The sequence below is a fragment of the Aotus nancymaae genome, unplaced genomic scaffold (genome assembly GCF_030222135.1).
Source record: "Aotus nancymaae isolate 86718 unplaced genomic scaffold, 86718_ANA_hifiasm-v0.15.2.pri h1tg000040l, whole genome shotgun sequence".
Taxonomy (NCBI): domain Eukaryota; kingdom Metazoa; phylum Chordata; class Mammalia; order Primates; family Aotidae; genus Aotus; species Aotus nancymaae.
The window spans coordinates 89858257-89873784 of record NW_026988454.1 but is presented as its reverse complement, the minus strand read 5'-3'; the positions used below and the strand labels follow the sequence as shown (position 1 = coordinate 89873784).

The window sequence follows — 15528 nt, the reverse complement described above, 5'->3', positions numbered from 1 at the left end:
TGATTTTTATTATTCAATTTACAAGTCACATGCTGGGCACTTATCTAAAGAATCACATGGAACTTCAAATCTAGAATATTGTTTTCTATTATTTATTTGAAAATTTTTTCCCTCTGTTTTCTCACTGTATGTTCTTATTAGTTGTACGTTAAACTACTGTAAGTTGTTCCTTTTCCCTGGATTGTCATTTTTGAATCTGAAGTCATTTTTTGTTGATTTTAATTTAGTCTTTTATGTTTATAGTGTTCAATATCTTCAATATCTGATATTTTTGCATGTACATTTGTAATTTAAAATATTCTTTTTAGAGATTTTGTCTGGCATCTGTCTTTTGCTGGCTTCCGCAGAAGTGGAAACATCTCAAATTTCAGAATGTGGGCATATGCTTGTGATAGCCTAACTTGTGTTAGCCTAACTGACTCCACCTTAGCTGTGAGCCAGACAGACTCCATCTTAGCCTCTCCCTCCCCGCCATCTCACCTGCCATGTCTCCCTCGGGTGTGTAACTGGGTCATGCTGATGCTGTGCTTAATGACGCTGTGTGTATTCTACCGTATAACCATTGTAACCACATTCTGCTTGGCAAGCACACCTGCTATTGTGAATACTCCTCCTTGGACCCCCCTTGGTGATTGTATGGAAATACCCTGGCCTGCAACCACTTCCCTCTAACCTGCTCATTCTGCTTCTGTAAAATTCCCCTTCAGCTAGGCTCCCCCTCCCCTACCTTAAGCAAGGCATAAGAAGGAATGAAGCCCCTTCCTCGGGGCCAAGAGAATTTCAAGCATTAGCTATCTCTTGATCACCAGCAATAAAGGACTCCTGATTCTATCTCAGAGTGTGGTGCTTTCTCTATGACTCGCTGGGTTACAACATGCTAAGGCAAAAATTCACAATTTGCTGCTAGACCAGTTTAAAGATAAAACGTTGTTGTTGTTTTTTGGGATTTCTTTCTTTTATTTGGCTGGGAGGATAAATACTTGCCTGCCAAGCATTCTGTACACTGAATTGGAAAGTTCCATTGTTTAGTATTTATTATCAAGGTATTCCAATTTTCATACCCACCTTTTTTTATACCAGTGATTTAAAGTGTTAAACGTTTACAGGGTCTAGCCAGTCATATGAATTTCCTTTGCACACATTGTAGAGGATGAATTCTTACACTGTATATCAATCAATACTTCTCTGTGTGTCCTCTATCTTGCAGAAAATTGAAATTATCATACCTATCGTTCCCTCCATGGCAAATGTCATTATTTTAGTTTACATCCCATAATGACTCTTCTTTGACTTATACAAGCCATGGTTTCATAACCTTCAGGTTCTTCCCAATTCAGTTGAAACTTGTTTTTTACATCAGGGTTTTCTACCTAAATAGCAAATATAATTATGTCATTACAGTGTTTAAAAACTTCTCTAATTTAATTGGTGACTATGAAATTAAATGTAAACCTGTATTTTAGCCTACAGTGTCTGTAAAAAACATAATATTTTCGTATACTTTTAATAATTAGCTTTACTTATTTGACAGTATTTTATTCTATCTTTTCTAGACAGTATGTCTATTAGAAAATGGACAGGTTTTATTTACCTGTGCATCTCGGTGCCAACAAAAGTTTGTCACAAAATTTTTTATTAATTGATTCAAAACACTTTTTGAGAATTCCTACAATATCAATTATTTGTCTAGATTCTGGATATACAGTCTTAAAGGAAACATATAGAACTGTTTCCATAAAAATCTGACAGACTAAATATATGTATAAAACTTTCCATCCTGTCTCATTCTTTCTGTGTCCTGACACTGAACTTTTCACCATTTTCATAAAATGTCAAGAATATTTAGAATTCTGAGTCTTGTAAATGGTGTAAGACTTATAATTAATACTCAAAATTATGTGCTACCTTAACATCTGGTAAAATCAGGAGGGCTTGAATGTCCTAACTGCAAGTTCCCCTCCACATTGTGCTCCCACAGATAAGGACCCCTAGATAACCAACCCTAGTTATCAAAGGATCAGGCATAGTTCTAGTTCATCTCTGAATTGTGGGTTTCAGTTTCCTGACAGCTATGGAATTATTCAAACAAGGAAATCACATCCTTCCATAGGAAACAGAGGAGTACCCCACACTCTTGATAACACAAAGCCTGTCTTTCTTGACCCCCAGTTACTCACTCTGTTCCTATGCTCAATCCCTTTGTGGTCTTGTGTGGTTCAGTGTCCTCTTCCTCCTATCTGTGAGTATATGTTACTAATAGGTGCTGTTGATCTAATCTGTTCAGTTTTGGGGAAATATATGTAATTCTTCCTACAACCATAGGGCAAGAAAACTTCTCTCACCAATGGGATGAATAGGGAACTATTGAAATAATTCGTCTCCTTGTAAATCTGTACCTTTCTTTGATTTGTCTAGCCTAAAATCTTTATGAAAAAATATTTCATAAAGATTTTTTCAACTTATCAGGAAGATTTACTCCATTTTCTTTACTATGTCTAATTTTCATTAATCTCCTTACAAGATGACATATACTTTTTATTTATGCATATTATCTTCTCTCACATATGGTGAGCATCTCAAATAAAAAATTCTCTTTTATATTCCTGCTAACTAGTAACATGCAGAATACTAAGTATTTGCTCAGAATTATTGTTTAGATAAATTAATATATCCAAACATATGTCGTCCTTTTTAGCTGGGACTCAGCAGCCATTTAGAACCATTGCACTGAGAGAATCATCTGTGGTACTTATTATTTAGCAAAACTTAGTAATCTAAGATTAAGTGTTACGGCCAAGAAAAGTCAGTTTGATTCTTCAAATAGTTGATGTATATAATGAAAATAAGGATGTAGGCCGGGTGCAATGGCTCACACCTGTAATCCCAGCACTTTGGGAGGCCGAGGTGGGTGGATCATGAGGTCAGGAGTTCAAGACCAGACTGGCCAAAATAGTGAAACACTGTCTCTACTAAAAAATACAAAAATTGGCTGGGCATTGTGGCTCAGGCCTGTAATGCCAGCTATTTGGGAGGCTGAGATAGGAGAATTGCTTGAACTGGGACCCAGGAAGTGGAGGTTGCAGTGAGCTGAGATCGCACCACTGCACTCCAGCCTGGGCTAGAGTGAGACTCTATCTCCCCCTCAAAAAAAAAAAAGAAAAAGAAAAAGAAAAGAAACATGTAGTAATATGATTTAATTGGAATGTTTCATGTAAAATTGTGTACCATTTGAAGACTTTATTTTTATGATAGTACATTAAGATAACTAAATATACAAGACAATAGAAAAAGATGAACTAGGAAAGAACATGTTCTAAAATGTCTCAAGGAAGTAAATAGTTCCTCAGAGACCTAGTACATTCAGGCAATATAATTACATGGAAATTGCTGGAAAACCAGTTGAAATCAAAAGAGTGGCAATCTGTCTTCCATTCAGATTGCTTCATTAAGTAGAAATAATAGAAAGCCATAGGAACTTTCAATCATCATTTCTGAACAGTTGATTGAATTCCTAATAAATAATGGAAGGCAGAATACACAAGATGGCACACTGTTAAATTCTTGTACTAAATGTTTTGAGAGACTGTTTGGGAAATAGTGTTCTGATAAATTTCTATGTAAGTCAGTAAATAACCTAATTTGCCAAAGGAGGGAGTAAACTACCTCTGTAGTGTAGTGTTTATTTGAGCAATGAGTTGCCTATGTTCTTTTATGTAAGAGAAGAAAATAGGGATAGAGAAAAACAATGAAGAGAGAATGAGTGATTAATAGAAGGAGAATCTTCCTCTGATTTTCAGTAAAACAATTACAATATACTTCATTGTTCATAATTCTAAATAATGGCAAGAACAAAAGCATAGATTTTTGACATTTCACATAAGAATCATCCTTGGTAAAAAAAAAAAATATGTTTAGAATGGCATTTCATAGTGACATATCCATTCAGAACCCTAATCTGTTAGACTGTTCAATATCTAATTGCTTCAAATAGATACTATTATGAAATAAACCATCTCAAAATTTACCACTTAAAACCACTTATTTAACTTATGATTTTGCTGGATGTCAATTTAGAGTGGGCTCCGTTGGACAGCTTTTCTTCTTGGACAAGCTCCTTCATACATTTTTAGTCAAGATGTGATCAGCAGCTTTGGTGATCTTGGCTGGGCTTTCTCATATGTCAGAGGCCTTTTATAGGAAAATTACATAGACTCTTCCCTGGTTGACACATTATCTTATCATCCAGGAGACTATCCCAGGCTTGTTCACATGGTAGCTGGGCAGAGTGTCGAGAGGGAAGGAAGCATGCGAGGCCCCTGGAGGTATGGTCTTGCAACTGCTACACTATTATTTTTATTATATTACATTTGCCACCACAGAATCATCTCAGATTCAAGGGGTGGAAATTTATAGACTTATTTTTAAGAGAAGCTGTGATGGATGTTATATGGCAAAATATATTGATATAGAGAAGAACAGAGTATGGTAATTATAGCAATTTAGCACAAAAATCTACAGAAAAAAATGGAGACTAATGAGAAAACAGTCCTGGAAACTGATGACAGACATAAAATATTTTAAAATCAGAAATTCCTTTAGAATATTGCTTTAAAATTTTATAAGTATTTATTTTAGGTTTCTATTTCTATTGACTATTTCTCAAAAGTATTGATGAATGTAACAGGAAAACAATGGATCTTGTATACCATAAATGTAAGCCGATCTATAAAGGAATATAAACTCAGTTGCCAGTACTAGCTATAGAACTTCATGGTCTTCCATTGATTATATTCTAGCTAAAAATAAATTTTTCAGCTATTAATCCTTGTGTAATTTATTTTAAGTTAATAAATTTGAATGTAAAGGATTTACTGATAATTTTGATATTTCATTAATATTATTTAAAAACATGTAATAATTTAAAAGATCTAGTTAATAACAATTTAAAAGGCTATGATTAAAGTTTTTGGTTATATTTGTTATTAGAGAAAAACTTAATAGAATCTCTCTGTTATTGATAAGGAGTTTTTTTTTTTTTTTTAATTTCCTGTACCTTAGCTGAAAAAGTGACTCCTACAAAAGTGAACATATAACTATAGAACTTTTCAGTACTTATTGAGTTATCAGAATCAAGCAGTGTTGGTTCTAAAACATGAGCTAGGTAAATTATCTGCAATATTTCTCAGAACAGCATTTTCAACTTCTATCACATAAAGATTGATTATATAGAAACAGAAAACTGAGGGACCCAAATAAAACATTCCCTAATTTATTTATTATTAGCTAGCTCAGAAAGTAAAGAATCTAAAGTTTTATCCAATTCAGATAATTCATATTCAAAGAATATTACCACAAATATTTATATTAATAATCCATTTTAATATACTGGAAGTCAAATGAAACAGTGCTGAAATGAGTTAACATGAGATTTCAGAATTGAAAAAATATTTCTACATGAATTGCTGATTGTTAAGAATACCAATAAAGACACTAGTGTTATTATTTAAGTAAAATAGTGACTAAACTCTTCCCCCAAAACACAGAGGAGATGAAATAAGGTAATTGCTTTTTCTATAATCTAAATTATAAAGCCTGCCAGTGCTGAAGATTACATTTGACCTCATATGGGAACTGAATAGCAAAGTCCTGTGACAAAAGGGAAAAATAATTTTGCTTAACTTTTAGATAGATGCAGTAGCATATAGAAAGCATAAAATATTTTCCCTTTCCTCAATACAAAATTTAAAAATAGAGAATAATCAAAACAGCAAGGTACTGGTACCAAAACAGAGATATAGACCGATGGAACAGAACAGAGGCCTTGGAGGCAACATCACACATCTATAACCATCTGATCTTTGATTCACCTGACAAAAACAAGCAATGGGGAATGGAGTCCCTGTTTAATAAATGGTGTTGGGAAAACTGGCTAGCCATGTGCAGAAAGCAGAAACTGGACCCCTTCCTGACACCTTACACTAAAATTAACTCCAGATGGATTAATGACTTAAATGTAAGACCTAACACCATAAAAATCCTAGAAGAAAACCTAGGCAAAACCATTCAGGACATAGGCATAGGCAAGGACTTCATGACCAAAACACCGAAAGCACTGGCAACAAAAGCCAAAATAGACAAATGGGACCTAATCAAACTCCACAGCTTCTGCACAGTGAAAGAAACAGTCAGTAGAGTGAATCAGCAACCGACAGAATGGGAAAAAATTTTTGCAACGTACCCATCTGACAAAGGGCTAATATTCAGAATCTACAAAAAACTAAAACAGATTTACAAGAAAAGCACATTCAAAAGTGGATGAAGGATATAAACAGACACTTTACAAAAGAAGACATATATGAGGCCAACAAACATGAAAAAATGCCCATCATCACTGGTCATTAGAGAAATGCAAATAAAAACTACATTGAGATACCATCTCACGCCAGTTAGAATAGCGATCATTAAAAAAATCTGTAGACAACAGATGCTGGAGAAGATGTGGAGAAATAGGAACACTTTTACATTGTTGATGGGAGTGTAAATTAGTTCAACCATTGTAGAAGACAGTGTGGCAATTCCTCAAGGATCTAGAAATAGAAATTCCATTTGACCCAGCAATCCCATTACTGGGTATATACACAAAGGACTATAAATCATTCTATTATAAGGACACATGCACACAAATGTTCATTGCAGCACTGTTTACAATAGCAAAGACCTGGAACCAACCCAAGTGTCCATCGATGAGAGACTGGACAGGGAAAATGTGGCACATATACACCATGGAATACTATGCAGCCATAAAAAATGATGAATCTGTATCCTTTGTAGGGACATGGATGAACCTGGAAACCACCATTCTCAGCAAACTGACACAAGAACAGAAAATCAAACACTGCATGTTCTCACTCATAGGCGGGTGTTGAACAATGAGAATACATTGACACAGGGAAGGAAGCATCACATACTGGGGTCTGTTGGGGGTGGGGGATAGCGGGGGGGTGGGGTGTTGGGGAGGGATAGCATGGGGAGAAATGCCAGATATAGGTGATGGGGAGGAAGACAGCAAACCACATTGCCATGTATGTACCTGTGCAACAACCTTGCATGTTCTTCACATGTATCCCAAAACCTAAGGTGCAGTGGAAGCAAGTCCTACAGTCCATTGTTGCTCAGCTTCTAGGATGTGACCCCTTTTCTGGAGGCATGTGAAGTTGCCTGACCTACTCAGTTGCTGCAGCTGCAGCCACCAATGCCTACATTTTTTTATTCATTTATCTGTTGATAAACATTTAGGTTGATTCCATACATTTGCTCTTGTGGGTAGTGCTACAACAAACATGTGAGTGCAGATATCCTGTTGACATATTGATTAATATCCTTTTTGGTAGATACTCACTAGGGGGATTGCTGGATAAAATGGTAATTCCATGTTTTCTATTGTTTGGAATAGTTTCACAAGGAATGGTACCAGCTCCTCTTTGTACCTCTGGTAGAATTTGGCTGTGAACTCATCTGGTCCTGAACTTTTTTTGGTTGGTAGGCTATTAATTGCTGCATTGTTTTCAGACCTTGTTATTGGTCTATTCAGGGATTCAACTTCTTTCTGGTTTAGTCTTGGGAAACTTTAAGTGTTCAGGAATTTATCTATTTCTTCTAGATTTTCTGGTTTATTTGCAAAGAGGTGTTTATAGTATTCTCTGATGGTAGTTTATATTTTTGTGGGATTGGTGGTGATACCCCTTTATCATTTTTTATTGCATCTATTTGCTTCTTCAAATACTAGACCTTTGACAAAATTCAACAGTCCTTCATGTTAAAAACTAAGTATTGATGGAACATATCTCAAAATAATAAGAGCTATTTATGACAAACCCACAGCCAATATCATACTGAATGGGCAAAAACTGGAAGCATTCTGTTTGAAAACTGGCACAAGACAAGGATGCCCTCTCTCACCATTCCTGTTCAACATAGTATTGGAAGTTCTGGCCAGGTCAATCAGGGAAGAAAAAGAAATAAAGGATACTCAACTAGGAAAAGAGAAAGTTAAATTGTCTCTATTTACAGATGACATGATTGTATATTTGGAAGATCCCATCACCTCAGCCCAAAATCTCCTTAAGCTGATAAGCAACTTCAGCAAAGTCTCAGGATACAAAATTGATATGCAAAACTAACAAGCACTTCTATACAACAATAACGGGCAAACAGAGAGCCAAATCATGAGTGAACGCCCATTCACAATTGCTACAAAGAGAATAAAATACCTAGGAATACAACGAACAAGGGTTGTGAAGGGCCTCTTCAAGGAGAACTACATACCACTGCTCAAGGAAATGAGAAAGGATACAAATGGAAAAATATTCCATGCTTATGGTTAGGAAGAATCAATATCATGAAAATGGCCATACTGTCCAAAGTAATTTACAGGTTCAGTGTTATCCCCACCAAGCTACCGTTGACTTTCTTTACAGAACTGGAAAAACAAACAAACAACAACCTTAAATTTCATATGGAACCAAAAAAGAGCCTTCATAGCCAAGACAATCCTAAGCAAAAAAAAAAAAAAAATAGCTGGAGACATCACGCTACCTGACTTCAAACTATACTACAAGGCTACAGTAATCAAAACAGTATGGTACTGGTACTAAAACAGAGATATAGACCAATGGAACAGAACAAAGGCCTCAGAAATAATGCCACACATCTACAACCATCTGATCTTTGACAAACTTGACAAAAACAAGCAATGGGGAAAGGATTCCCTATTTAATAAATGGTGTTGGGAAAACTGGCTAGCCATATGCAGAAAGCTGAAACTGGATCCTTTCCTTACAGCTTATACAAAAATTAACTCAAGATGGATTAAAGATTTAAACATAAAACCCAAAACCATAAAAATCAAAGAAGAAAACCTAGGCAATACCATTCAGGACATAGTCATGGACAAGGATGTTATGACTAAAATACCAAAAGTAATGGCAACAAAAGCCAAAATAGACAAATGGGATCTAATTAAACTAAAGAGCTTTTGCACAGCAAAAGAAACTATCATTAGAGTGAACAGGCAGCCTACAGAATGGGAGAAAATTTTTGCAATCTACCCATCTGACAAAGGTTTAATATCCAGAATCTACAAAGAACTTAAACAAATTTCCAAGAAAAAAAAACCTCATCAAAAAGTGGGTGAAGGTTGTGAAAAGACACTTCTCAAAAGAAGACATTTATGCAGCCAACAAACAGTGCTGACGTGGGTTGATCATCAGAGATCAGGAGCTCGAGACCAGCCTGACCAACATGGCGAAACTCTGACTCTACTAAAAAGACAAAAATTAGCCAGGTCTAGTGGTGCATGCCTGTAATCTCAGCTACTTGGGAGGCTGAGGCAGGAGAATCATTTGAACCCGGGGGTTAGGGAGGATTCCCTCTTTTTCGCTCTTGTTGCCCAGGCTGGAGTAGCTGAGATTACAGGTGATCCATGCACCTTGGCCTCCAAAAGTGTTATATTGATTTTTAAACCTCTATCTCATTTGGTTCTGCTCTGATCTTTATTATTTCTTTTCTTTTGCTAATTTGGGGTTTGGTTTGTTCTTGATTTTCTAATTCTTGTTAGAATAAGAAGAATTAGAAAATAAATTTGGCTTTCTTTCTACTTTCTTAATGTAAGCATTTATTGTTATGTTTTTGCTGTATCCCACAGTTTTTGTTACATTGTCTTTTCATTTCCATTTGTTTCAAGAAATTTTTTTATTACCATCTTAATTTCTTCATTGACTCAGTGGTCATTCAGGAGCATGTTATTTAATTTCTGTGTATTTGCATAGCTTGCAAAGTTTTTCTGGGTTTTGATTTCTAGTTTTATTCCATTATGATCAGAAAAGATGCTGGGTACTATTTCAATTTTTAACAATTTGTTGAGAGAAATTTTTGGACCTCCAGGTGGCTTGCTTGGATGTTGGTAGTTGAAGCAGTGGACCTGGTGGGTGGGTTAGTTAGGTCCCTGGGCAACCTGTGTATCATGGGCAATAGCAGTAGCAAGATAATTCCTTGGGTCCTGAGCAGAGTGTTTTGATGTTAGCAGTGGCTGTGGTGGGGCAGGTGGGCTAGTCTCCAGGCTCAGAGGTGGTACTTGCAGGTAGGTGCCAGCTGAGATGGTTGTAGCTGGGAGTTTAGACCCAACTTTAAGCACCCAGAAAGAGTGTTCAAGTGCCCAAGGTGGTGGATTGTTGGATGATCCCTAAGATCCTGGATTGTGTGCTCTGTCTCAGAGAGAAATGCGAAGCCAGGCTTGACATACTTATGTTCAGGCTTCTTAATGCTGAGAGCACACACTAGCCATGGTGTGCGGGATAGAGTTGATTCTCAGGCTCCAGGCAGAGAGCTAGGGTGATGGGCAGTAGGAGCAGTGCTGAGGCCATACCATTGGAGTGGATGGGGCTTGCCTCAGTGGCCATATCCTGGTCCAGTATTCCTATAATAATGTGCATATCCCTCTCTTGCCCCAGTTCTGGTGCGGCTCCTCCCAACCACCCAGCTGTAGGAGCCCTCTTCCAGCTTGCAACTAAGTCCCAGCAGCAACTCGTTCCCCACTTGTGTCCCAGTTTCAGTCCTGGCAATGCTCGCTTCCTAGCACTGGCAGCTGCAGCCCATGTCCCACTTGATTCTCAGCCTCTGCTGAGGAAGTCCATTCACAGCTCATGCCCCAGTTCCAGCAGCAACAGCCTGTGTTTCTCTAATGCCTCTGTCCCCAGGACAACAGCCACAGAACATGAGTTTCCCTAATGCTGGGCTCTAGGACAAAGACTGTGACTGATAATGGCTCCTTGCTGTAGTTGCTTGGGTCTCAGAAAGGGTGTGGGACCCAGCAGGAGCTTCCCTCCGGTGAAGCGCTATCTCATGGTCTCCTGGTAGCTGCCTGTGTTAGTTTCAGAGCTTGGGAGGGTGGAGAGGCTATCCTATGGTCAGGGTTACATAAATCCAGTGGGGATGTGGAATGCTGGAAGTCTTATCCCACAGTTGAGAAGTCTCTTCTGGCTCCCAGCTGATCCTGGCCAAGCAGACTGTCTTTTTTCTTCTCCTTCCCTGCTTTTGGTGTTTCCTGTCAGTTTTCTGTTAAATTCTAGTGTTCTCTCTTGGATAAAGAAGACATCTATTGATGTGACTTGGGTCTTAGCTGATCAGTGCAAGGGACTTTGAAAGGATTCCTATAATAATATACACAATGAGAGATGAAAAATTTCCCAAAAGGAAATGGCAGTACTGTTAGGAAGAGTAATGGATGTTGCATGTTTTAGGCCTTTTGGTCTGCAATAACAAAATACAATAAATCAGGTAGCCTTGTAAACAACAGAAACTGTCTATATACTGTTTTGGTTCTTGTAAGTGGAGGAGGGGAGCATAAAATACTTATGGACTGCCATCTTGAAGCTGAGATTCAAATTTTTTAAGGTCAAAAAGTTTAAGCCCTGTGTAATTTTAGCATTAAAGCCTTAAGTAGCAATCTATTAAAAGGCAAAAGACATTTTCTATTTTTATAAATACATTGTGGTATACTTATAATATTTTATGTAATATTTTCAATAGCTAAATTTCAGTAGATTTATTATGCCAGTTTAGTTCTTAGAGACTTTAACCTATACGCAGCAATTATGCAAATTAATACTGCTTTGAGAATTGACCACTAACATTGATCACATGGAGTAATCAGTCATTTAATAGGTACAGAAAAATATGTCCTTTTGAGAGTTTCAGTTGACTTATCAAGGCACTTGATGTAATTTAATCCTTGTTGTCAGCTGTAGATACAAGGGGGCTGCTTTAAAGTAAGAAAATTTTAAGTGTGTCACAGTTTTAATGTTCATCTTATTACCTAAGCAAGTGTTCTTTCTGGCATTCCAGTTGAAATCTAGCTTTTTTTCTACTTTAGGACAAGGTTATTGAGGACTATGAATAAATGAAAATTAAGTTTATTATCCACATGACCTCAAAGTTATCCTTAGAGGGCAGATAATGACCGTCTTAGTCTCTTCTCTTGGGGTGCTCAGGCTTAACTCGCCAGGACATGGTCTGATGGGTTGGAGGAAGAAGTCCTCCTCTAAGACTGTGGAAGATGACAAATAAATCACTTGGGTTCACTGGTCCCAAGTAACAAAATGAACCAGGGCTAAATTTAGCCAAAAAGAAATTTGTTGGAAGGCTGGAGAACCAGGCTTAATGGACTACATTTATTGGATACTTAATAGGTGAAAAGAGCTGTTCTCAGTACTTGAATTGTCTCATTAAATCTTTACCATAAGCCTATGATGTGTGTTATTGTTCTTGTTTACAGCTAAAGAAACAGAGGTACAGAGAATTAAGTAAATTGTTCAAGGTTACACAGTGAGTGCAGTACAGGCCCCAGGATAGGAATCAGCCTGTCCTGGCTGACTGTGCAAAACTACAATACTGTTCTGCCTGGGAGGAGCAGCTGGATCAAGCACACACCAGCCATTTTTAAGTCTGTGGAGCTCTCTGTCAAAGATTCAAACCTCACAAAAAACATCTATTGATGTGACTTGGGTCTTAGTTGATCAGTGCAAGGGACTTTGAAAGGATTCATATAATATGCACAATGAGACACGGACAATTTTCCAAAAGGAAATGGCAATGCTGTTAGAAAGGGTAATGGATGATGCATGTTTTAGTCCTTTTAGTCTGCAATTACAAAATACAATAAATCAGGTAGCTTTATGAACAACAGAAATATATTTGGAGGCTGAGAAATTCAAGATGAAGGCAGATTTGATGTCTAGTGAAAGCCTACTTTCTGATTTATTTATGGCACATTCTTGTGCTGTCTTCATGTAGTGGAAGAAGTGACTGAGCTCCCCTGGCCCTCTTTTATAAGGTACTAATCTCATTCATGAGGGCTCTCTGCCCTTGTGCCATAATCTCCTCCCAGAAGCCCTAGCACCTAATACCATCACCTTAGGGGGTTAGGATTTCAACATGAATTCTGAGAGAACAAAAATATTCAGACCATAACAGTGGGTAATCCTCTAGAAATCAAATCCCTTCTACATCAGAGGACTAATACAACTAAAAACCAAATCTTATCTCTTGCAATAGGGAAGAGTCAAAAGGTTATCAGCACCAAAGGAACTAAGAGAGGAGAAAGAAACTAAGATTTTTTTTTTTTTTTTCTAAATTAGGAAGGTATAAACAAGCCTGAGATGAAGAGGATAAAGAGTTCCCTAAAATATCAGACTGTAGCCTACTTTCATAATATATGCTTAGTTTATAAGCTATCAAAAATCTGAGGGAAACTGAACCCACACTGTAAATTAGAATGGTACAGAGTTTACTCTCCATTTAATTTAAATACATAACCAACTATAAACCATATACAACAGATTCAAGTAGTGATTAATTTATTTTTCCCTAGTTAAGAAAGTGCTGAAACCCTTAGCAAGGCATATCCTATTTTTCCCAAGTTTAAGTGCTGGGTAACATAGACATACTTGCTTATATCCTTTACCATCTTTTCCTTACAGAGGCCGAAATAAGAATGGATGCTACTTAGAAACGTCTAAAAAAAATCCTCTGTAAAAAAATTATCATCCTGCTCTTGGAGTTCAGCACTGGGCAGTCAGGTAAACATTCCTTTTCTTAACAAGGCTTCATGATGTTTGGGGTATGCCATGCCATTCATTAACAGAGGCCCAGAGAAATCTTCAAATGGTATGTGATCCAGCTGCTGTTTCTCTTAATTCTTTCAATTCAATACCTTAATGTTGCCAAGGGGAGCTTCGATGCAAAGATGAGAAAAGAGATGAGAACAGACAAGCTGAGAAAGGCCAAAAGAGAGCAGGGAATACAGGGAACACTGGCTAGAAAATTTTCGTGAAATTCTCATCTGATGAATGATTGGTTCCCTCTTAAAGGGAAATTTACTTATAAGGTGTACTTGTGATCAATTCTTTATATTTAACCAAAATATTTGATAAATTTTGTTTATAATTTTATACATTGTAAAATTATAGATTATCTTACATAAAATGTGTTTTTGCTTATTCTTGTTCTAATTTTAAGAATCCTAAGGGTAATTTTTATTTTAAAATATTATAGGAGGGTCATTTATTATATTATTCTAATATAACAATGCTATTTCCTATAATGATTATAGATTTGAATAGCTAATAGTTAGATTTTCTAAATTAAAAAAATGTAATATGATTTTCTGATTCTGAGTGGAATTTGCTAATTATATATAAGGTCACTTGTTTGTCAGCTTTGTCACAGACCCACTAACTTTTGTTGTACATGACTGAAGTTGCTTTGTACCAGGTACAAAGAAAAGCAGGTTGTGTGTAAATGCCATGATTTTTCTGCAGTGCAGTTCACTTGTTTAGATAAATTACTCTAAAAAGTGCATTTGTTTCTATGAACCTTGTTTGAGATGGAATATAGAGTGGCTTATTTGGGTATGATTCAATTTAAATTCAGTCTGCTATGTTGCAAACAGCTCTGATTTTCCAGTATTTTCAAAATTAATTTATGGAGACACTAGCTTTATGTTTGAATGTGGTAATCATAAAATTTTGACAAAATAGTCTAACATTTTAATACCTATCGTGGGTAATATTAGCTCTTTCATCAGTTGAAAAAAACAAAGAGGACAAACCACAAAGACAAGCAAGAAGGATGGGCAACAGCTGAGATTGTGTGTGGAGGGCAAAACACAAAGGGACAGCAAAGCCGTGGGCTGATAGGAGGAGCTGCAGAATTTATTCTTACTGTCCTATCTCAAAATGATTTTTGAAAACAAATTAAACAAATTATGATGCTAGGGGAGGGTCAGTGGGGGGTGGGGAGTTGGGGAGAGATAGCATGGGGAGAAATGCCGGATATAGGTGAAAGGGAGGAAGCAGCAAATCACACTGCCATGTGTGTACCTATGCAACAATCTTGCATGTTCTTCACATGTACCCCAAAACCTAAAATGCAAAAAAAAAAAACCTCTTAAATCAAACTGATTTCAATTCCTAGCCAAAAAAAAAAAATTATGATGCTCCCTTATAATTCTTAGAAAAATAGGAAAGTCCTCTTTCTCATTCAGTAATGAGTGAATGAATGTGCTACTCCCGTACTTTCCCCTTCTCAAACTTGAAGAAAACTTAGTTTCTATCTACACTTGCTGTAATTTTACTTTATCTTCACTTTTCTCCTGATATTGCTCCTGTCAAGGTCAGTAATGAGCTTCTTTTCATTAATAAATCCATCTGGATATTTAGCTTCGGCCTGTTAACTTCCCTCTTAAATTTAATTCTATTGGTTTCTGTGTGTTTTTAAAACACTTACTTAAAACTTATAAATTAGGTTTTTCTGTTTAAAAGCATTTCATACAAAAGAAAAGTCATGTGCAATAATGGTTTGGCTTATTAGCTTCCCTCTTACATTTGATTCTGTTGGTTTCTGTGTGTTTTTAAAACACTTACTTAAAACATATAAATTAGGTTTTTTTGTTTAAAAGCATTTCATACAAAA

At 36.6% G+C, this 15528-nt stretch overlaps 1 long non-coding RNA gene across 1 annotated transcript in view; it reads right to left on the bottom strand.

Annotated features, from left to right (window-relative positions):
• Window positions 1-1016: 1016 nt before the first annotated feature.
• Window positions 1017-15528, bottom strand: part of LOC135268307 (uncharacterized) — a 69470-nt gene continuing 54958 nt past the window's right edge. The window contains exon 3 of the long non-coding RNA XR_010336564.1: window positions 1017-1370. This is a non-coding gene — a long non-coding RNA (uncharacterized LOC135268307). The remainder of the gene's footprint in view (window positions 1371-15528) is intronic.